This window comes from Rattus norvegicus, chromosome 19, assembly GCF_021556685.1.
Source record: "Rattus norvegicus strain SHRSP/BbbUtx chromosome 19, alternate assembly SHRSP_T2T, whole genome shotgun sequence".
NCBI lineage: Eukaryota > Metazoa > Chordata > Mammalia > Rodentia > Muridae > Rattus > Rattus norvegicus.
In genome coordinates, this window is record NC_141552.1 from 42,792,120 (window position 1) to 42,814,969 (window position 22,850).

Below are 22,850 nucleotides of genomic sequence, written 5' to 3' on the forward strand. Positions count from 1 at the left end.
CAGGAAAATTGAAAAGAGAGCAGTCAGCTAGGTGTTTTGTACTGAAGGTACAAAAAGTTCGAGGGCTTGCAAAGACTGGTGGCTCTAAGAGGATACAATGTTTTGAGAACGTCCTGGCTTTGGGAGTGACTGATGACGTAGGAGTAAGGAGAACCTAAACAAGGGCTCCTGTTCTCTGCACATCCTCAGTGGTGGTAACTTAGGTTGGCTCTCACAGGTTATTCGTCTCCTCAGCTGCTGTCATTGTCACTGATGGAGAGTGTTTAGTTTTAGCCAACACCAGGAGACATTTTTGTAATAGCAGAAGTTTGTCAAACCCGGTGTAGCATATTAAACCTACAATACACTTGGGGCTGAAGAAGTGTTTTCATGGTTAAGAGCACCTGCTGACCTTGCAGAGAACCCAGGCTTAGTTCCCAGCACCAGAAGGGTATTATGCCCAGGGATACCCCCGGTTCTAAAAGATCTGACTCCTCCTAGCCACCAGAGTCACCAGAAGGGATGTGGTGCACTACAACTCATGCAGGCACACACACATCCACATAAATAAAAATAAGTAAACCTCTAAAAAATCAAATATAAATCCTGGAAACTAACAGAACTTACTATAATTTTAAAAACAGATTCAATTAAAAATATTTTTCTTCTGTGGAAAATAAACTGTCTGTCTGAAGAAATATGATTTGCTATACAAAGCCAGGAGCAACAGGTGATGGCCGTGAGGTGTTAGAGTTGGGAGCCCTGACATTTGTAGAACCAAAAGTGAGGGCATTTTAAAAGAGCTTTAGAATTTCCATGGAGGTTCTTTGCCTCATTTAAAAAATATGAAATGGGACAAGTGTAAGCTTGTGCTTAATTGGAAAAACTAGGAGGAAGGTAAGGGTCATTTATATCCTTCAGACCAATTAAGCGAAACATCTTGGGAGATTGTCACTTTGTGTTCATTTTTGTGGTTGATTTTACACAAACTACTCTGCCTCATAAAACATTGCTTGTATAAATTTATTTTGAAGATTAGAGTTGTGTACAAAGGTAAGCACCCTTCCTTGTCTCTTTCAAGTGGAGGCAATGCTTTAGAGGACAATTTTATGGTATGTCTTACAATTATTAAAGTTTCCCCCACATGTAATCAAAACAGGTGTAGACAAGAGGGATAGTCTTCACAGGTTGGCATACATTTTATTTAAATCATTATAGAACTAAAGTTAATAACGATGAGGGTCAAGAATCACTTCCTTGACTTTACAAAGATGATAGAGAACAGGATGATCGGAACTAAGCCCTCGGACAGAAGACTATTGGTAATGTGTCTGCTGGAAGTGATAATTCAGATAGAAGGCATCCATTGAGATACACTGGAAATCTCAAAATCTTCTAGACAATTAAAAATCTTGAAGGGAACAATGTCAGATTTTCTAAAGCCAGATTTTGGGAAAGAAGACCTTTCATTTGCCCAAGGAACTGTCTTTATTCAGTGTAAGGATACACTAACCGTAGAGGACATGCTGAAGAGAAGAGGACAGTGTCTATCATCTATCTGTCATCTATCTGTCTGCCTGTCTGTCTGTCCATCATCTATCTACCTATCATCTGTCTATCTATCATCTATCTACCTATCTGTCTGTCTGTCTGTCTATCTATCTATCCATTATCTGTCATCAATATGTCTGTCTGCCTATTTATCAATCTCTCTCTAGCTACATATATTTACATATATATGTTATCTCTCATCTTTCTGTCTATCTATATCTATCATCTTTCTATCATCTATCTGTCTGTGTATGTATCTGTCTATCTACCTCTATATGTATCTATCATCTGTCATCTATCTATTATTATCAGATCATCTATTCACCATCTATTATCTATCATCTATTTATCATCTATCTATCTATCTATCTATCTATCTATCTATCTATCTATCTATCTATCGATCTATCTATCTACCTGCATGTCTCTTTCTCTTACTCTGTATGTATATATATGGATGTATACTGCAATGTTTGTGTAAGAGGTGTACATACACATGTGTGTTAAGATGCATGCACCTGTCTGAACTAAAGGAAGTCATCAATGTTCTGTGCTACCACAGTCTGCACTAGGTTTTGAGGTTAGCAGCCAACATTTCCCAGCCATCGTCCTGTCTTCACTTTTCATCTCACCAGAATCATAAATGCTCTAGACTACTCTTGACTCTGTAACGTGGGTGCTGAGATTTAAATTTGTGCCTTCATGCTCATGCAACAAATACCTTTACACAGAGTCATATTACCAGCCCGGGACACAATCTTTTAAAGGAAAAAAACCTCCTTACCCTTCCTGGAATAAAAGGATTCTCTGTCAAAACTTTCCATATTTCATCAACTCGGTCTAGACAGCTGTGGACTAAAGCCCGTTATAATAGGGATGAATGGGGAAGAGAGAAAAGGTGGCTGAATCTCCCTCCTAAAGCTTAGCCCACCCAGGCTACAGTGGCCACTGCTGAGGAATGGGAAACACCAAGATAGGGACCATTCCCCCAGGCTAAGATTTTGTTGGTCTGCTTCTCTAAGTAGGGAAATCAAGCTGGGAAAGAGATATAGAAGGGTTTTCCAAACTGCCTTCTGGATTCTTAGTAGCCTATCATGGGGGCTCAGTGAAAGACTGAGTAGATAGGACCTCCCAACTTGTTAGCAGAGGGCACTCATGGAGCCTACATTGGAACTAAGTCATCTCCCCTCACCGTGTTAGAGCATAGAAACATCCAGTAGCTCTAGTGAGGATCTTTCTACCCCACCAGGCAGCACCAAGAAACTCTAGTTGTTGTTGTTGTTGTTGTTGTGTTTACTTTTTCTGATGAATGCTGTCAAGGTATTCAAAAGTTCACATGGGGACTGTCTGATCTAACAAACCAGGAAAGCTCTATATCTCTCTGTGAGACACAGTCAACAGACTACAGCATCTCCCACATGGTTGAGGTGGTGGTTAAAGCCACAGCTATGTTCTTGGATGGTTTCGAAGATACTGGATTCAGTTTTTTTAACTTACATGTAAGGATATGGTTGATGTTCAAACGCAACCAGTCGTGGTGAATTCTCTAAGCAGGGATGCCTCTGCAAAGGCAGGCAGGAAGCGGAGTGGCTCTCATCTGTCACTTGGTGTTTCCTTCTGACTTTAGACATAAATGAATGAAAGCCATTCATTTTCTCACAGCTTTCATGTAAGATGGGACGGTTATGATTTCCACTGGCAGAATGTCCACAATACCACTTGCCATAGAAGTAAGTACAATCATACCAACAGCCAAGGGACATTCATAGAGCATCATTTAAATGCTTTTCATGCACAAGGGACTCAGTGCCATAATCCAAATTTGGAACAGGGCTGTACCTTGGAGGGAAGGACAGAGTCTGTGATCCTGTAAGACCAGACGAACACGCCTGTAACTATTTTATAAGTCGACATTGGTGATACTGTTTTCTAAGAGTTGCTGGATTTTGTCGTTGTTTTAAAACAGTCTCACTGTAAAGACCAGGATGCCTGGAACTCTTAATCTTCCTGCTTCAGTGCCCAGAGCACTGGGATAACCAGTGAGCATCATTTTGCCCAGCATCTAACTTGTTTATTCAATCCTGTGTGCACACCAGTTAATCTGAGCCAATTCCCCCACCTGACTGTACCCTCCAAAATAATTAAGTTATTTTTCTGCTGTAGGTTGTTCTGATTAGTTAAAACCTTTGGTCTAGAATGAACACACCAATGAACATGTTTCAGTTTAAGTAAACTTCCTCAGGACCATCACCACTCCCTGTATCCCACTCCCCTTAACTGTTTCCAGCATCCGGATTCACACTGCTATGACATTGATGTTCTGTCCTAACCTATGCTGGGGTGCTCAAAAGCGCATGTGGAGGCACTTTTACTATGGTGACCACCACAGAACTCCACTCTACAGAATATAAAGATTTTTCTTTAAAAAAAAAAGACTAAGCCAAATGATTATAATTTTGGCTGTGGTGTCACCGGAGTTTCCCGTGCTATTAACCAGTCCTGCTAGTGCACACATTTCTTTGCAAGCACTTGCTGAGATATTGTAAATTACTTAACTACAGCAGCAGCATACTTTCTCTCCCTTAATCTTGATCTGATCCCCGAGGGGCTATTTATTACAGATATATACAACTTGTCATTGGAAGTGAAGTTAATGTAATATGACTCAAGTAGCTCGCATTGTTTAATGTGTTCCAGAAAGTTAGCAAATTTACTTCGGTGGGTACGTACATGGTCTTCTGCCTGAAAGGCAGCAAGGAAGGAGTAAGGCTAGGGGTGGGGGCAGATATTAAACACTGCTCACTGTAGGTGGCCAATTAATACACTGTGTCCAAGCTGGAACAAATCTTTCCTCTGTATACATAAAGCATATAATCTCTTATCTGCTTAGGCATTATCAAATATTTTAGCAAATCCTAGTAACTTCAAACACAGGTTTAATGGAATGCAGAACATAATCTGGTTGAGAAGGTTTCAAGAGAACTACTTTGCAGTGCCATTATAATCTTACCCCATGCGGAAAGATGTCTGACTTGGCAAAACACGACATGCGTGAAAACGACGCACGGATCTTGCCTTTCCAAACGCAGAGCCACAAATCGGGGGGGGGGGGGAAATCACCGTGATTCTTCCAAAGCTGAGGGTATGGTTACGGGTCTGGTTCTCAACATTTGGTTACCAGATCATATTCATTTGAGGGGAAATTCTGATAGATGACCGCATCGTATTAACAGCACAATCCTGCTGGGATTTGAGCCAGGATTAATTCAACATTGTGGTTTATATCTCATCATCAAGTTAAAAGCAATACAATTAATTAGACCACGAGCATGGAAAAAATTGAAACCAACATAACCAATAATAGAGCCCTGACCAGATTCCAGTTTTCACACATACATCGACTCTAAAAATGGATCCATGTCTTCCCTGGTGAGGCTATCTTTTAAAACACTCCCCCAATGTCTGGGATATATTTTAAGCATATTTTCCTTCTTTATATGGGATTCCACCCAGGCACTTGGGTTGGTTTAGATGTAAGATCATCAAGGAGGTAAAGTGAGAGAACTCTCCTTTTCAGAACAAGGCAGAGAGAGGGCACAGGGAAGCAGCTAGGGAGAGGCAAGAGAAAGTACACCGCGGAAACAGCTCTTCCCCTAAGGGAATAAAAGCTCTAGATGAACCTGACTTCCAAGTGTGTTGTCTCACACACCTTATGTAACCCAGAATGCACAGCCAAAGGGCGGGGTTACCTGACAGGGTTGCGTTTTCAGGAGAGTGATGCGCACCGGGGTTTGCTTAGCTTAGGATGTCCAGCACCGGAGCGGTGTGGAACAACACTTGCTTCTAATTTTATGTGGTAGGCAAAGATTTAGAATATTTATAGAACTACCTTGGTAAGATCATCACTGGATTGTAGGAGCATGCTCAGACTAGAAGACTCATCTTTTTATTTTGAAATGTGCCCAGTGTCCTCTGGCCATATATGGCTATAGGGAAGGTATGTCTTTGACCTCCTGAGGCCAGCAAGCATGAGAGCTCTCAAGTCAGTAAAACCTGCTGATGGGTTTTCTTTCTTAGTTGTTGTCACAGTGACTGACGTCTTACCTGACCAGTATTTTAATCACTGGCAAGACACTGTTGCAGAAATCTTGGTGCTGTTCTGACTGACAGTCTACTGGTGCAGAGACTATCTTCAGGATGAACCTATTTTACCATCATTTGCAGCCCAACCTGTATGCAGATACTGCTGGCTGGCTCTATAATCATGGGTAGACACAGAAAGGAGGCCTGTGTGTTATATTCTAGACAGCGCACAGTCAGGCTGCTGTAAGTTCCTTTTTCTGATTTATGGTCAAGTCTTGAAGCAGTCAGTGTTGCTTCTTATTAAAATTGATATAGGAATAGCCCAAGCTTTCAGTCAGGAGGCATTTCTTTCCTTTTTATTCTATACAATGTAAGTGTAATAAATTATAGTACTCCACTATTCATATTCTCCACATATACTGTCGCAGAAGTTTCCAGTCATTCTGCGTTAATTAATAGATGCTATGAGGTCTGATCTTGAAGCTTCGTGGTCCTTGTAAAATTTCCCTGCTACTCAGGCATTCAGTCCCTATACCTCCTATTAGTAATTTTTCTCTGTGGGAGCCAGGGCACATTGTAGAGGTAACACTAACTCCTTGATGGAAACACATACTCTGGTGGATACCACCCTAAAATGGGCAAGGAATGAGACATTTTGGCTTCTCCCAAAGCATCTATGAGAAAAATCTCATTTTCTTCTATTGGCTTCTGAAAGGTTCTTACCTTCAGGTTCTTGCCTGTGTTACCTTCCAATCCACTGTTTGACTTTCCACCCTCTCTCAGGAGGGACTCATCACCAATTGGTCTCACTTGGCTGAGGAGAGGGACAAGCAAGAAAGGAGATGTTATCAAGAAGGAACTCCATCACTCCACCAAGCCGCATTCTTCTTACTCCTGACGTCTGCCTTCAAAATCCACACAAACCCTGCAGAAGTGCACAAGCCCTCCTGCCGAGTGTTTAAGCTGCATTTCAAATATCAGCTGGTGTCTGACCTGCTGCAAAGCTTTCCAGGTACAATCCTCTTCCTCAGAAATATTTGCAGAGAGCCTGCAAAATGTAAATAAAACCAAGAATCATAAGAATATTCACATTTTTAAGCTTAAGGAATTCTTTTTTGACTGTATGATTAAGGTTTCTAAATTTAAAAAAAAAAAACCCTCATAGAATAAGTGATGGTTTATTCAAAGTCAATGGTTTTCGAGTAACAACCCTGAGGTCCTCAACAGGAGGCCAGCCTAGATGGGGAGGGTACAGAGAGAATTGATCCGATTCTGAAATTATGGCTTTTGCATTCCCATCATAAGACATCACATGACAAAAATTCTACTACTTAAGAAATTACAGAGTATACATTCCAGAATAATGTGCTACTCGAAGAGAGGGAAATCCAAAATCACTGTTTACAGTAGTAGACTTACTTTATTTCCAAATTAGACTTAAGAAGACTAATAAAAATGTTCTTGGCATTTATCCTGAGAAGATCAATTTGTAAGTAGCCTAGAGAAAAGGACAATAAATTTGTGATGATTTCATATTCCACTGGACATAAACATAATAAGTACGTTCTCACTGGGGAAGAACATAAATGATAGAGAAATGGTTTTAAACAACCTGTAGATCTATGAGTCACTTTTTTTCTGTAGGCATGTAGAAGTAAGACCTACTCAGTGCATGTGAGTTGTGCTTGTGTGTGTGTATGTGCACAGAGGACAATCTTAGACGTTGTTCTTCCGGCACTGTCCACTATTTGTTGAGACAGCTTCTCTCATTGGCCAGGAACTCAGTAAGTAGATGGGCTTCCTGATCTGTCTCTCTGCCTCTCCAGCGCTGGGATTACATGTGCAAAGCACCACACACAGCCTTTTAAAGTGGGTCTTGAGCTTCAATCAGCAGATAGCTCAGCGTGTAAAATCATTTGCGCTGCTAATCCACAGCCTCAAATTGATCCCTGAAACCCTCTACAGAAGGGAGAAACAACTGACCTCTGACCTTCACATGTATCCCAAGGCACATGGGTATGTTGCATGCACACACACACACACACACACACACACACACACCAACAACACAAAAATCTTTACTCAAGAAGGAAATGAAAGAGAAGGCAATACTTTATTGGTCTAAAATTTGAAGAGGGGTGTCGTGGTCGGGACCTTTACATGTCTGCCCCCTTTCTGTTTCCGTTTTACATGGGGACAATATTTGTTTCAAAGAGTAACTATTTCTCGGGCATGAAGACACCAATAGTTCAAAGTCCCTGGAAATTGGATCTACATTGAGAATGTTATTCACACTGGTCTACCTTTCACTTTCCTAATGTCTTTTCCACTATCTCTCAAAGAAAATAGTTATAAAATGAATAAAAAGCAATTTCTCCTGTGAGAAGAAAGCCAGCTAATCAGTTAGGAAAGAATTGTCTTAATGAACTGCCAAGCCTCGGCTGGACTTCCCAATGTAAACTAAAAGAAAATGCCCACAGCTTCCGCTGAATTAATTCCTATTGCACATGCCGAGCCAAAGGTTATCTAGTCTGTCTGCCGTCTTTAAAAAGCCATGGTTACCCAATCAGAGGCTACAGGAAATGGGCTTGGGGGATGGGATGCGTAAATGAACACAACTTTAAGTGTCAAGGTTGACTAGGATTTTCTCCAAATGTATTTCAGATTAAGTTTGTGTAGTTACTGGATCTATGTAGAGCTCACAGCTACTGGGGCATTCAAAACCAATGGGATAGAAATTTGTCCATTATACAATGAAGGAATTAAAAGCAGCAGCTCAATGGTAGAGATGCAGTCTCTCCTCTTCTCCTAACCAGGAATGGGCATGACAGTGAACTGGTACTTACTGGGCTAGTTTTGAATCCATTGTCTTCCTTCATTTCTTCTTCTCAGGGCTGCATGCTTGTTCTCCTACCTACCCCCAAAGCATGTTTCAAATCATCTATAACATGGAGAAATTATCCATAGCATGGCCTCTTTGTGTGTTTCTTCCTTACCACTGGGACTACAGAAGGGAACCTTTTCTCTGTGCATGCAGTGAAGTCATAGTTAAAGGGTAGATACACAACTCTGGTTATTGATTGAGTTAGCAGACAGAATAAATAAATAGGAAGGGAATAAAAAGTTACCCCTATGGGTGTTCTCAGTACAGTGACAGACAACATGACTGACTGGTCTACCTATTCTTTGTGTGTCTGCTTTGTAGGACTCAAGTGACCAGAAGTCCTTACTTAGCTATAGCAATTAAAACACCTGCTATGGACACCCCTCTCAACCTTGGTGTATTATTTAAGAGAATTATGGCCCAGAGCCTAAAACATTCCTTTTAGGTAAAGGATCATTAAGGGTTAACGACCCCCATGCCTTCCTGGAGGCCAAGACTTATTTCTCATCAGCCATCAGCCTCCCCCTCGGAGTCCTGAAACTCATGATTACTGTTTAATTTAAACACAATCTACCATGCTTACAGAATGTTCTTATCTCTGTCCTTAAGACATAATGAGCACATTTCAGTGAATGTAATCAGCTGTTTACGTATCAGCTGCTTCTCGGAAATAACAGGAACTGGGTCTCTCATTTCATAGAATTTGCAAACCGGCTCCTACGAGGTCGGCGCCCACTGGTTCTTTCCTCCATGGGTTGACACATGTGCGTGTGTGTTTAGGGTTGCTTAGTTTAAAATTAGCAACCAAGGGAAAGTTTCAGCTCAGGGTCCCCTCTCCTGCTACATCGTTCTCTGCAGAGACTGAAAGAGGGAAAGCTACTGTCTAGACTGCAGATGACAGCCTGGCTTACACTTCTTCCAGCTATTTGATAATGATTTCAGAAATACCTTGGAATTTTAAAAATCAATGACATTAGGTGTATCGTGGGTTTTTCGAAATTTTCACTATGCAAATATTTATTGCTGAACAAAACTTGGTTGCATTTCTTCAGTCTACTTGCTAATCCCCTGATTAGACAGCTCTTATTTGGAGGAGCCAAGGGGAAAAAAAAATCACTGTGCCCGCCAAAGGTAAATAGACTGTGGATGTCTTTCAAAATTCCAGGGTTTTTTTTTTCTTCAATAGCTTTTATTTTTGTTTTCTGATAAAAATAAATGATGTAGACTAACAAGCCACTCATTGATCTTTGACCTCCTTGGCAACATCAAAAGCATTTTAAAAGCCAATTAGTGGAAATACAGAGAAAAGGTCATTTTATTATGGCACTCGACATTACAACCATTACATCGTACATAGATTCAATTACCCCACGGCTTTCATTAGAAAAACAAAAAGGAAAATGCTTCCATCACAAAGCAGATAGACATTTGCACGCACAGACATCCCTCTCACCCTCAGACTTAATACAATGGCTTCCTGAGCACCACAGGGACATGGAGCCATTGTGGTTAACTGTCTTCATCCTCATATGAGCCAGAGACAGCGCTGATAAATGATGGGGACTGATAATCCCCAGGCTAATTTTAGCTATTGGCTTTAATTGCTTGCTTGCAACTGCTTTTGATGGGACTGCTTCAGAAGATGTAATCCGTAAAGAGTAAAGATTTGCTTTTAGTTTCTTTCTAGCTTTTCTTCTCCGGGCTTGTTGATGGGAAGCTCAAGAACAGAGGAGAGAGTTAAAACCAAGGGCACAGAAGACTGCAGAGCTGAATATAAACCTTTAGAAATTAAAACGATTATTCTGTTGAATAATTACTTTGTATGTTTTTAATTAAGTTCATAAGTGGTATGTTTTCTAAGAATCATTCGAGAGAGTGTGTGTGTGTGCGTGTGTGTGTGTGTGTGTGTGTGTGTGTGTACGTGTGTACGTGTGTGTAGATGCTAGGACTTGAACCCAGACTTTGTGCATTCTGGACAAAGTGCTTTACTACTGAGCTACACCCTCAGCCTGTATGTGTGTATTTATATTTACTTATATTCATATCCACAATCACATTTGTATTATGTATAGCTCTATAATTTTTAGATTTGTATTCATACTCATATTTGTATATTTCTGATTTGACATGGGAACCTGCAGTGGTGAAGCACTGAGGTAGCTGTGACTTGGACAATACAATGAGATAGAAGCACAGTTGGTGTTCTAGAAAGTTGCAGTGTCTCCTTGAATGCTACGCTCTCATAAGTCATCTTATACTTTGTGCCTGGTCGTGATGTCCTTCATCCTGCCCCATTAGAATGGTAGACATTTTAATAGCCAAAAATGTTCTGTAATTAAAAGACCAATCTATTACCTTTTAAAATGTGAACAGTTGATTCTCTAAGCATGGTGTACTTCATATTTTTCATATGCGTATTATGCAAAATAGACAGGTATATAACAGGAAAGCAACCCCAAACCCACTAGAACGGAAAGCTAAGAACATTTTGAAATGAAGCATAATAATGTAATGTAAAAAATATGTGGAACTGGCAGAGTAAAGCCACCAAGGTCACTTGTAGCACACAAGCTCAGGTATTGAAAAACTGTATCGGACTTTGATTTTCCGAGTAGGAATTTCCAGCTCTTTCCCAAATGCTTTTCCTTTAAAGTACAAGCAGACTCCAGTCATCAGAACCAGATGCTGGTGTCTTTCCTGTTCAGTTGAAGTTATCAATATCGAGTTTGAAAGACCCAAAACATTTGTGTGAGAACTTGACTATGCTTACAATCAGGTCATGTTCTCCTGATGTGAGAGCCAAGGTCTGTTAATGCCTTTGAAAAGGAAAAGAAGTCAAGGCCATTGTGGTCACATTTTTCTCTTTAACTATTTTAAGTTAAAAAAATTATTTGTTTGAAAATTCACATGCTTGGTCGGCACCCAGACTTCCTGAGTGTTTTCAAAGTGCTGGTGTTCAGAGGATGTACACTCTGGTCAACTCTTGCTTGACCTATTTGATGGAGTACGGTCAGTGGTCAAAAGCACTAGGACTTTCCCTGAATTGTCTGCAGTGGATGGGGCAACCCTAAAGTCACCTGTCCAGAGATAAAACCAACATGGTGGTGGCGATGGGGTCATATTGAGTGCTCACATGGTTATGAGAAAAAACAGGTTCTTGACTCCTTCACCAACCTTCTTTTTAGCATCAAAGTATTCTGCGTACCATTTCCTCCAACTCAGTTCAAGTATTCTACAAAAAGTCATTTAATTCTCAAGACAGTAATGTGCAAAATCTTATGTACCTGATTTAAAGCTTCTATAATTCACAAAATAGTATAAATTCAGAGAATGAGTAAATTAACTTCAAAACTATGTTTGACCTTCAAAATTCACATATTGAGATAGAATTTATCAAAGATGCCAACTATTTGTTAATTTTCTGATGTAATATATGAAGCATGAAACATAATTGTTCTCTGTATAGCAAATATGTGTGTCTATATTACCTAGACTTCAGTGCTATTCGTGATTTGATCTTATAAATAGGTAAGTACTCTGGGAAGTATTATTTCTGTGGTGGTGGACAGAGCAGTGGTCCAGGCTTAGACCCATCTATGACTTCAGTGGAGAGAATGTTCATAACTGAGTGTAAACAAACAACTAATAAAATGGGAAGAGAATATGTCTAATGATAATAGGGCAGACTAAGGTTTGTTTCTCTTCATAGTATTTCGGTTTGATGTATGTGTCAACTTGAATGGATTGCCCAAATATTCACTCAGACATCACTCTCGTTATGGTCATGATGATGCTCTATGCTGAGATTAGCTTTGAATTAGCTGACTGACCGAGTAAGGCAGGGTGCTCTTTCCAGGTATTTAAGAATATACACTGGAATTCTAAACTGCCCCACAGGTCAAAGGAGAAAGCACTGGGATGAATGGAGATATTTTGAACTATATTAAAATGAGAACACAATATGAAAATTTGTTGTAATGTTTTAACACTTAAGACAATGACAATGTTTAGAAGAAACAATTTATACTTTTGAAATGTTTATATTAGAAATCATGGATGCATAAAATAAATTGTTTTAGGCTTTTCACCTTAAAATGGAGGAAACATGAAAATTAAACTCAGAGATTAGAGAAGCAGGAAAGAAGGGTAGCAACCAGTAAAATAGACAATGGACCAATAATGGAAATTAGTAGAATTAAATCTAGTTCCTTGTAACCAATATCAGAAATGAAAGGGGGCCTTCATTGTATAGACTACTGAATAATAGTAACAAATTACAATATACCAAATAATTTTTGTGCTTAGACTTAAAAACACAAACATTACTTGAAATGAATAAAATTACTCATGGTGACTGGAAAACAAAAGTACTTATGTCATTATTCCTCCCCTTCCTGCCTCTCTGTCTCTCCCTGTCTCCCTGTCTCTCTGTCTCTCTGTTTCTCTTTCTCTCTGTTTCTGTCTGTCTTTCCATTTCTGTGTGTGTGTGTGTGTGTGTGTGTGTGTGTGCTTACCATGTATATATACATGTGTATGTGTGTACACATATATAGAGGCCAAATGTCGACATGAGTCATCTCACACTCTTGCTTTCCATTATAGTGTAGAAATAAAATTGCTTGCTGAACCTGGAACCCAGTAATTCATCCAGACTGGTGATAGCCAAGCCCCAGCGATCCTCCTGCTTCTGACTTCCCAGAACTGGAATTACGGGTGTGCACTGCCCCATTAAATGTGAGCGTTAGGGACCTGAGCTAGGGTCTTTATTCCCAAACATCAAGTATTTCAGTAATGGAACCACCGTCAGCATTAGAAGAAAATCAATCATTGATACATTTGAAGAAACTAGACAGTTATAATACAAGAAATCAGCAAGTCAAGTTCAGTAATATGTGAAAGCAATTATAACAGATTATTTCAGAATACTATATTATTGAAATGTAGCATATGTAGCAAATGTAGCAGCATATGATTAAAGCCTATGATCGCCCCGACTCGTTATAGAAACATCACTATCAAAACCTAATATTGTTCGTAATAGAAATCCTTATACAGGAACAATAGAAGTAAACTCCTACCTTTCATGAAGAGGACACTTATGTAGCACTGCCAATCACTGTGTTGCTCAGTGGTGCAAGCCCAGCTATTTTCTCTGTGCAGGATACCTGGTGTCAGCATGGATCATGGCCTAGAGACCATCAAAACTGACAGGATCCAGCAACAAAGACGCAGTAAGAATCATCTAGAAATAAGGAAGGCGTGTTTTGAATCTGAAATGCTGCCCTGCAATCTCATCTTGAATGTTTCTTTTCCAGCTGGTGGCTTGATTGTGAGAGGCCACGTTATCCTTAGTTGGTGGGACTTAGCTGGAGGATGGATTAACCTGAAGTGGAAACTTAAGGGTTCTTTGGAACAACAGTTGGATGGTGTTTTGCTGGGGCAAAGACATGAAGGAACATTTCGTTAAAGTGGACACGGGTGTGAAAGGCTAAGGCCGACTCCTGAAGGAACATTTCACTAAAGCAGACACAGGAGCGAGGATGCTCTGCTAAAGCAAGGAGGTGGTGAAGGATTCTTTGCTCACCCATGTGTTGGTCTGCCTTGCATTGTGCACTTGTCATGACTCCACAAAGGGAAACACCAAAACCTTCTGGTGGTGTGCTGCATTTTGCTGCTGCTTCCACGGACTTGGGCTGATTGGATGCACGTGGTGAGGCAAGGCACATGCAGGGCATGTGACATGTGGAGGGTATAACTAGGACTTCCTGGTGACAGAGACAGAGCTCGGCTTGCTGTGCAACACTTGTGGGCCTCACATCTTTACTGATCTTCACTTCCCTGAGAGAGGCACAACTGAAAACCTCTGGTGTTCTTATTGGTCCCTCCTGGCTGTCTCTGCTGGGTCCCATCACTGACGTTGCTAGCCTGACTTTACAGAACTGGACTGCTGGTGTGTTCGTGAAGTGTTTACAAGTAGATTGAGCTTCCACTGGCAACCTGTGAACTGAACTGCTGATTTTCAGACAACACGAATGGGAGTTGCTCCAAAGAACCTTTCCAAACAGGTCTACTTAGTTCCCCCATCCTTCTTCCCCTTCCATAGTCTTTCCTCTCTACTACCTCTGGTGGGTGGTGGGCTACAAGGGAGGTTAAAGTGTTTAAGATTCCCCATTCAAAATAAGGTTTGAAAAATTAAAGTTACAGGTGACACCCAATGTGGCTTAGACATAATGGGTAACTGCTTCTAATATAGAGGACAGGACAGATTATGAGGGCTTCACAAACGCAACTTTAGGAGATTGACAAAATGGTAGTTACTGCCACTGAGAGGTGTCCTGCCTTGCTTCCAGACCGTATTTTTGGGTTTTACTTTGTAGTTTCCATATATACTATTTTTTAAAAAGTTTTATGCAACTTGACAGTTCTCTTCTGTTGGAGAAGACAAGAGTCGCCTATGCATGTAGAGAGTTTACGGCTAACGCTAAATGTGCTTGGAAAACAAAAAGGGGCAAGGGGAGGACAAATGAAAAGGGGAATACATAACCCAATAAACACAGAAAACCAACAAGGCTGAAAGGCAAACTGCCAGAAAGAGTGAAAACTGACACAGAGACAACAGGTTAATGTGCAGCCGAGTGTAACACCAGAGAATTTGTGTGGGCCTACACAGGTTCCTTCAGCCTTCATAGTCTTTGTGCAACATATACCTGGTAACCATGGTAGATAGACTTACAATAAATTGATGTGGAGACCAAAGCAAGTGCCAGATTTAAAACATTTTAAAGAGGCTGTGATATTATATAGCTTACATTCTTCATTTGTCAAATAAATGCTTAATAACTGGGCTAAACAGCATAGGGTTATCTCACAAGATTGGGAGAGATTGGTGTCAGCTGTTCTAAAAGCTGGACAGCAATTACAATGGTGGTTGTGATAGAGACAGGAAGCCACCAAGCTAGCACAATATAGTTTAGCAAGAGAAATAAATGAGACTAAAGACCAGCTACTTGGTAAAGGACTTTATGCTGACTTACAAGAACAAATCCAATTTGATGATGGTGTAATTAAACAATGTCGTATTACAGCTTGAGAGCTTAAGATTTGGTTGAAGAACCTAGGAAAAAATCTACCTCGTTTGCTAAAATAATACAGGGTTCTAGAAAAGCCTTCAGAAAATTCTTACAAAGGTTGAGTTCAGTTATAAATACAGATATAACATACTCTAAAACCAGGCAGTCATTGATAAAAATATTGACATTTGAAAATACTAATACCTGGATGCTCACAGCCAATCATTGGACTGAGAATGGGGTCCCCAGTGGAGAGGTTAGAGAAAGGACTGAAGGAGCTGAAGGGATTTGCAATCCCATAAGAAGAACAACAATATCAACAAACCAGACCCCCCAGAGCTCCCAGAGACTAAACCACCAATCAAAGAGTACACATGGAGGGATCCATGGCTCCAGTCCCATATGTAGCAGAGGATGGCTTTGTCAGGCATCAATGGGAGGAGAGGCCCTCGGTCCTGTGAGGTTTGATGCCCCAGTATGGGGGAACACCAGGGAGGGGAGGTGGAGGGAGAGTTTGTGGATGAGTTGGGGAGCACCCTCACAGAAGCTGGGGGAGGAAGGGTGGGATAGGGGGTTTTTGGAGTGGAAACCAGGAAAGGGGATAACATTTGAAATGTAAATAAAGAAAATATCCAATAAAAGAAAAGAAAATATAATACAAACACAACATATACAACACAGATGGGAGTTGCTCCAAAGAACCTTTCTAAACAGGTCTAATCCCCCGCCCCTAATGCGGCGAATCCTTTCTTTTCCACTGCCTCTGGTGGGTGGTGGGCTACAAGAGAGGTTAAAATGTTTAAGAACTATAATTAAAAATAAGATTAAAAATTAAAGTTACATCAACCTTTGTATACATGGCTCTGCCCGTTTCCTGCAGCCTTCTGCTTCTGGATCAGCCAGACACAATGGCTCCCCACTAGTTACAGCCTGGTTTGGTAACCTCTCAGACTGCGGACCATATGAAATACTTTCTTACATAGTTTCTGTCAGTGTTTTGGTCACAGGTGTAAAAATATAACTAATCCACAAAGCCAAAGCTCTTACCTAGCCTTTCTATGATAAAGGAAAATCGTTCACAAGTGCTTTCTATTCTATTTTCTATTTATTTACTCATTCATTCATTCATTTTTATTTATTTTATTTTTGTAGTTTTACCTGTTAGGTTCTAGTTCTCGGCTTATGCTCTTCCCCACCCAATTTCTTCAAAACTATAAGAAAATCTATTACAATAGTACAACAAAAGAATTCAAGGGCCTGAGGCCATCTCAGGGATGGGAACCCAGGACTCAGCAGCAGTCCAGACCTGGGCCTATTGCAATATGATAGTGAAAGAACAGGCCAGCTTCTCTCTTGAACCCACGCCATTAACTGACTGAAAAGTGGGCTTCTTAAGTACAGTAAGACTAGGCCAGCACATTTCAGTGCTTTTAGGAAAAAAAATGGCAACAGAGGACAGCTGCATTGAGGATCACTGAAATAGAACACAGGGGGAGTAGCTTTTGGGTTCTTACCGGTGTTTGGGCTACTGGCTAGTACATGCATGAGACAGCTAGCCTAGACAAGTACTGACCCCATTTCCTTCAGATGAAAAGCTATTGACTTAACACACCATAATCCAGGGTATGGCTGGGCCCAACTGTTTGAAAATGTCTTTTGCATTGCTTTTACTCTGTGAGTACAGTCAGTTCACTCGAGCATCTGTCTGGACTTCACTGATGAGAGAATGCTGAGCTAAGTGTTTTTCCAATGCCACGGCTGAGATGGCCTGTTGCAGAAAAAAATAAAAATGGAACAGTGGCTACTGGTACCTGTGTATTCCCACTCCTCGTGCTCCGATGTCTCTCTGTCAGCCGCTTTCTCACACTGTCCCCTTGGCAGGTTGTTACCACGCCTGACACACATATCCATTCTGTGGGCCGTTCTAACGTGGCACCATCCCACGTCAGCCCCAGCCATTCTATAGCCGCCCTCTTCAGGCTGTCTCTCTGCCCGCTGGGAACTTTGCTCACATCCCCTATAGCCTGGTAAAATCAAAGTTCTAGAAACTTACAATTCATCAATCAGATTTATATGTTAAATTCTCAATCCACAATACACCCATACAATAAATTCACTGCCAATTGATAAAGATATAAACTGTCCACCTAGACAAAATAAAATTGACCCAGTCCACCTGGGTCTGGGTCATCCTACTCCATTTTCTCCATCTTGATTCCCCCTCCTCCTCTTCCTCTTCTTCCTCCTCTTCCTCTTCTTCCTCCTCTTCCTCTTCTTCCTCCTCTTCCTCCTCCTCTTCTTTCTCCTCCTCCTCCTCTCTCCTTTCTAGACTTTTTCCCGCCTACCCTTTCTTCTCATCCAACCATAGGCTTTGCTTTATCCTGGACTTGCCTTGCCGCATGACATCATCCTACAATGGCCCTTTGACAATACAGTCAGCACAATGGAAAGGACTTCATTATTCAGAATCCTAAGAAAAGTGAGTGGGTGGGATTATTTACAGAGTTGACATGGCCTCTCTTCAAAACTATTGTGGGGGAGGGCATGCAAATCCAAGGTTCTGTTCTCTGAGTATAGTGCCTACTCTTTGAATTCAATCAACACGGAGGCAGTTTTAGAACCAGTACCTCCCTGTCAGATACTCTGTTGGCAGAAATGGATCAACCAAGGGAACCAACTCATTACTCAATTTCATCAGAGAAAACGAAGTACCTTCTCTATAGCTATATTTAATGTGATGACTACCCCACTTTACAGTTAAAGAACTTACCTTTCTATAGGATAAATGCTAGAGGGAAACTCTGAAGACGATATTGAGTATCTAATGATGTCATTCCCAACATTCAAAGTTTTCCCTTCACAGGAGTGATGTGGGATAATAGGGAAGTGGTGTGGCTGGGTTTTTTCCTCATTAGTGTTAATGCTCACAGGGAGTGATTTGGGCCTCTCTGTCTTTACAACCATGAGGATATCATTTCCCTTTTCCTATTCATACAGTTGTATATACAAGAAAACCAGAGCCTCATTTCTGGTTTCGCCCTTTCTCCTTGTGGGACTTTGCCAATGTTCTCAATTTAATTTAAGGCATAAGTGCAATGGGCTGACTTTGGCTTAACTTGAAAGTCACATATTCATGAGGATAAAAGAGAAATGTGTGGATTCTGAGAGCCCACAACCTATTCTGTTTCAGTTGATAGCTCCACTTTCTTCAAGTCCGCTGCACACTTGAAATTCTCATTATGTATCTTTGTGAATGGGTTGAAGAATTTGTGGCAGTATTAAATATATGAAGGAACTGAGGAGATCTTAATGGCCCATATCTTGTGTTGGTAGTCCTATTTGGTATTCTTTTCATGAGGTCGAGTTACGTTGGCTACGGAAATAGAATATTGGCACTGAAAAATAGAGTCAGGGGCTGGTAAGTAGCAAAGAATTCTAGCTTACTCTCGTTCCTCACTGATATTCTCTTTAGAAGGTGCCGAGATTCTTATGTCTGTAGGAGTCTGGCCTTTCAATATGTTGGCAGCTGTGGCCTTCACTTGAGTCCTGGCTGGTGTGGAATCTGTCTGTCTTTGAAGGCCACCCCAAGACTTGAACAGATGAAATGGTTTCTATCCGCATCTGTTTTGTTTCCAAGGTTCTATTCGACTCCCTCATGGAAACCTTGCCAGTAAGAACTTCTGTTGGGAGGGGAGGAGAAGTTGGGAGGGGCAAATGGAGTACGTTAATCTGACTTTATATTTTAGAGTTTGAAGAAAGAAAGTGGGATTTAGTGTGGCATTCCCTTAAATAAACATTAGGGGATCGCACCCAAGTGCTTGCTTACAAGACAAGAGTGATCACACTGGATGGGTCCCAGCACATTGTCATGTCACGGTGTGGCCTGATGACAAAGAACAGCAAGCGGTTGGCATCCATTGGTTCTGAAGTACAGTGGTGCCTCTGGCTGTACTGCTTCTGTGCTGCTTCAAGGGGCTGCATTTAATCCAGTCAGTATATCCTAAAACATTAGAAGCCTCCAGGATGCATGAGTTGCATTGAACGCAGCAGACATGATGCTGGAGAAGAGCATGGGGGAAGTCAATACATTTACTGGAGACCAGAAGAGTTGGCCTGTGTTTCTGAAGGTAAATGCCATGGGAATCCAGAGTAAGGATCCTAGAAGGACCTTCGTAAAAAGCACATTCCAGACCCAGGGTCAGGGACTTGGAGGTCTTGGAGGTCAGTCATGAAGTTTGCCGAGATGGAATATGAGGACTGAGTTCAAATCTCCAGGAACACATACAAAGTTGACCATGGTGTCATAGTTACCATCCCAGTCCTGAGAAGATGGAGACAGGAAGAATCCTCAAGCAGCCAGTGGAGCTGAATAGCTGAACTCCAAGCTCAGCAACATGAGTTCCAAAACGGAGGTAGAGAACGATTGAGGAATTACACTCCACAGTGACATCGTCCTCCACATCCATTCATGCACACATGACCACACAGGCATGAACACATGATCACACATGCATGTGCACAAGCACACCCTTGAGCTGCCCTCACAAATAAAAGCATTTGAGAACCACTGGAACAGAGGAACCTGACAGCAAGCTGCCAAGAACTGATGGGCTGTCGCACAGTAGACTCAGAGGTAAGGCATGCGGCCTTGGTCCAAGGATAGAACTAAAACTACAGGGCGTCACATTGCAGAGTCACCAGCCCTTGAAACCATAAGTAAGTTCTCATCAGAGGCTGGTTTTGTTTCTTCTCCATTCCTCATTTCCTAATGAGTGCATTTAGTTCATAGGTGCTGGGTAAATATTTGCCGAATGGATGAATGAATAATTCTTATTAAAGGCTCATTTGTGCTGATTTGATGGAACAGTAATTGGTTTTGCCTGGTAAGCCAGCACCCTTCCCACTTTAGCATTTCTAGAACCAAGCAACTCACTCACTCACTCACTCACTCACTCACTCACTCACTCACTCACTCATTCACTAACCAAGTCTCTCTCTCTCTCTCTCTCTCTCTCTCTCTCTCTCTCTCTCTCTCTCTCTCTCTCTGCAAATCATTATTACTATGTGTGTTAAAATAAGGCAGGGTGGGTTTAGCCTGCTTCTACTTTGTATGTCCCACTTGGCCACCATGGCCTGTAGGTAAGTGAAGGTAATCAGAGTTCTAGCTTTTAACATGTGGTTAACTATGAGAGGTGACCACCGGTGACCTCCCGCTCCTTTCCCTAGCTTAGTCCAGCTGTCACATAATTAACACTTCCCTTTATGGAACAGCGTCTGGGGAGCTTGCTGATAAAACAACTACCTGGGGATTCAAACAGTGAACTTCAGCTCAATGGGAAGCGATTTCTCCATTGGTGCTTTGGAGCCCCAACCCAAGGTGGGTTATTGCCACCTAAAAGATCCTCTGAGCCACTTCCTTTGACCACAGAGACGGGTCAAGGGAAAGTGTAGAAAGTATGCATTAGGTGCATAGACGTGTGTACAGGAAAGAAAGTGAGAGCTCTGCCAAGGAACATAGAGCGAGTAATTGGAGCACTCCTGCTATGCTGGGTTTTTTTTTTTTTTTCAGAACTTTGCACGGTGTTAATCTTCAACTATTTACTTATTTTACTGTTTGCTAATTCTATTTTATTTTGCAATAAACCCTTTCAGCAGCAGTACGTTGAAGAAAACTCAACTCTATGTTACAGGAAAGTTTAAGTTTTCATTTCAGTGCAAAAAATATCGCTTGTCGTTTATCCTCTACAGAAGGGCTGGAGTGATGTCACTGGCCACACGGAAACCGAAAGACACAAATCTCCAGAAAAAAAATGTTTACGTTTAATTAGGGCAAACTCTATGAAATTGCCATTTTGTGGTTGAAAAAGCAAAGTGATTTATACTATTAAATAATTTAACACTTCATAAGTAACTATTGTAGGATGGTGATTTATCAGAACCTGCAGCAGAATCTGCATTTACCCTTTAATCTGAATCCATTGACTGAAATACCTGGAACTGGTTTTATTCAATTTTCATTCTAATATTGTTCATATGCATTAGTAAAAGCTGATGTTGAAGTCTAGAGAGATGGCTCATCAGTCAAGAGTGTTTATTTCTCGTCCAGAGCATCTGGGCTCAGCAGACCAGATCAAATGAAAGTTCTATACCTGCCCCCGAGGTCAGCCCAGGGAGTGTCCTGAACTTGTCTTCCCAAGTGAGGAGACATACATTTCTTGATTATCCTTTGGAAAGGATGGAATAAAATTACACATTATCAGTGCTCACTATCTAATGGTATTTGTAAGTGCTCATTAAATCATGACTAATTATTAGTGTGAGCATTAATGATTGTTAATATCATCATTGTTGTCTCTGTTTTTTGTTGTTGTTATCTCTGTGATGTGGATTTCCTGGGATTCCCCAGGATTCTCCTCCTTTGGTGGTTATTACTTTATTGACTTAACAAATGCCTTAGTCCGTCCAGACTATCTGCAGGGTTCTGAGGCAAGCAGATTGAAAGGTGAGTAAGGAGTGGAAGAACCAGTGTCTGGGTGGTGGGAAAACTAGACTTTTTGCCTCTTTGAAGATGGTCTTTACTTACAGGTGACATGGCTTAGTCTCCATCACCTGTGCATTGTCATTTGACTGAATTCATCAAGGCGCATATTCCAAGAGCAGATCAGTGAACACATGAGTCACTGCCCCTCAGAGAAGTTGCTGAACTGGGATGTGGAGAGGGAATGAGGTTGATTTATACCAGTGTAGACATGTAGAGTGAGGTCCACTGCCTCCTTACATCAGCAACTCTCTCTAAATGCACTTCTCTCTGAATGCTTTTTATCTCACCATCTTGGGTCTGGGTGTACATTCTCCACAAGTGTCAGAAGGACCTCACTATAAACTAGAAAGACGGGCCAGTGATGCTTTGTCTTAGGAGGCGATGGAAGGGTGCTCATAGCATGTGGGGCTGGTGAATGATACTTAGCTGCAGGCTTTGCCCTGCCTCACGTGGTTTGCCCATTCTGAGCTGCCTGCAGCCTGTGTGTCCTAAGGACAAAGAACTCTGTGTACCTTTCTCTGGGTACAGCCATATTTGACTGCCAAGGGTCCTTTACTTTCTAGCATTAAGATCTGGCATGAGCTTCTCTCTGAAGACGAGATAGACCCTGGCTCCTGAACAAGAGGCGATGCACACCCTTCCAGGGCTCCGGTGTGCTTTCGATACACTGCAATCACACGGCAAATGCCTTTTTTGCCCTGTCATTTATGGGTGTTTAGCTGTGCCTTTCTGCTAAACCAAT

General features: G+C 41.3%; 1 long non-coding RNA gene across 1 annotated transcript in view; it reads right to left on the reverse strand.

Annotated features, from left to right (window-relative positions):
* Positions 1–1,076: 1,076 nt before the first annotated feature.
* The window catches only part of LOC147999415 (uncharacterized), a 112,181-nt gene continuing 90,407 nt past the window's right edge, over positions 1,077–22,850 (reverse strand). The window contains exons 5-8 of the long non-coding RNA XR_015643603.1: positions 6,607–6,661; positions 6,337–6,427; positions 4,541–4,773; positions 1,077–3,397 (exon numbers count right to left, since the gene is read on the reverse strand). This is a non-coding gene — a long non-coding RNA (uncharacterized LOC147999415). The remainder of the gene's footprint in view (positions 3,398–4,540; positions 4,774–6,336; positions 6,428–6,606; positions 6,662–22,850) is intronic.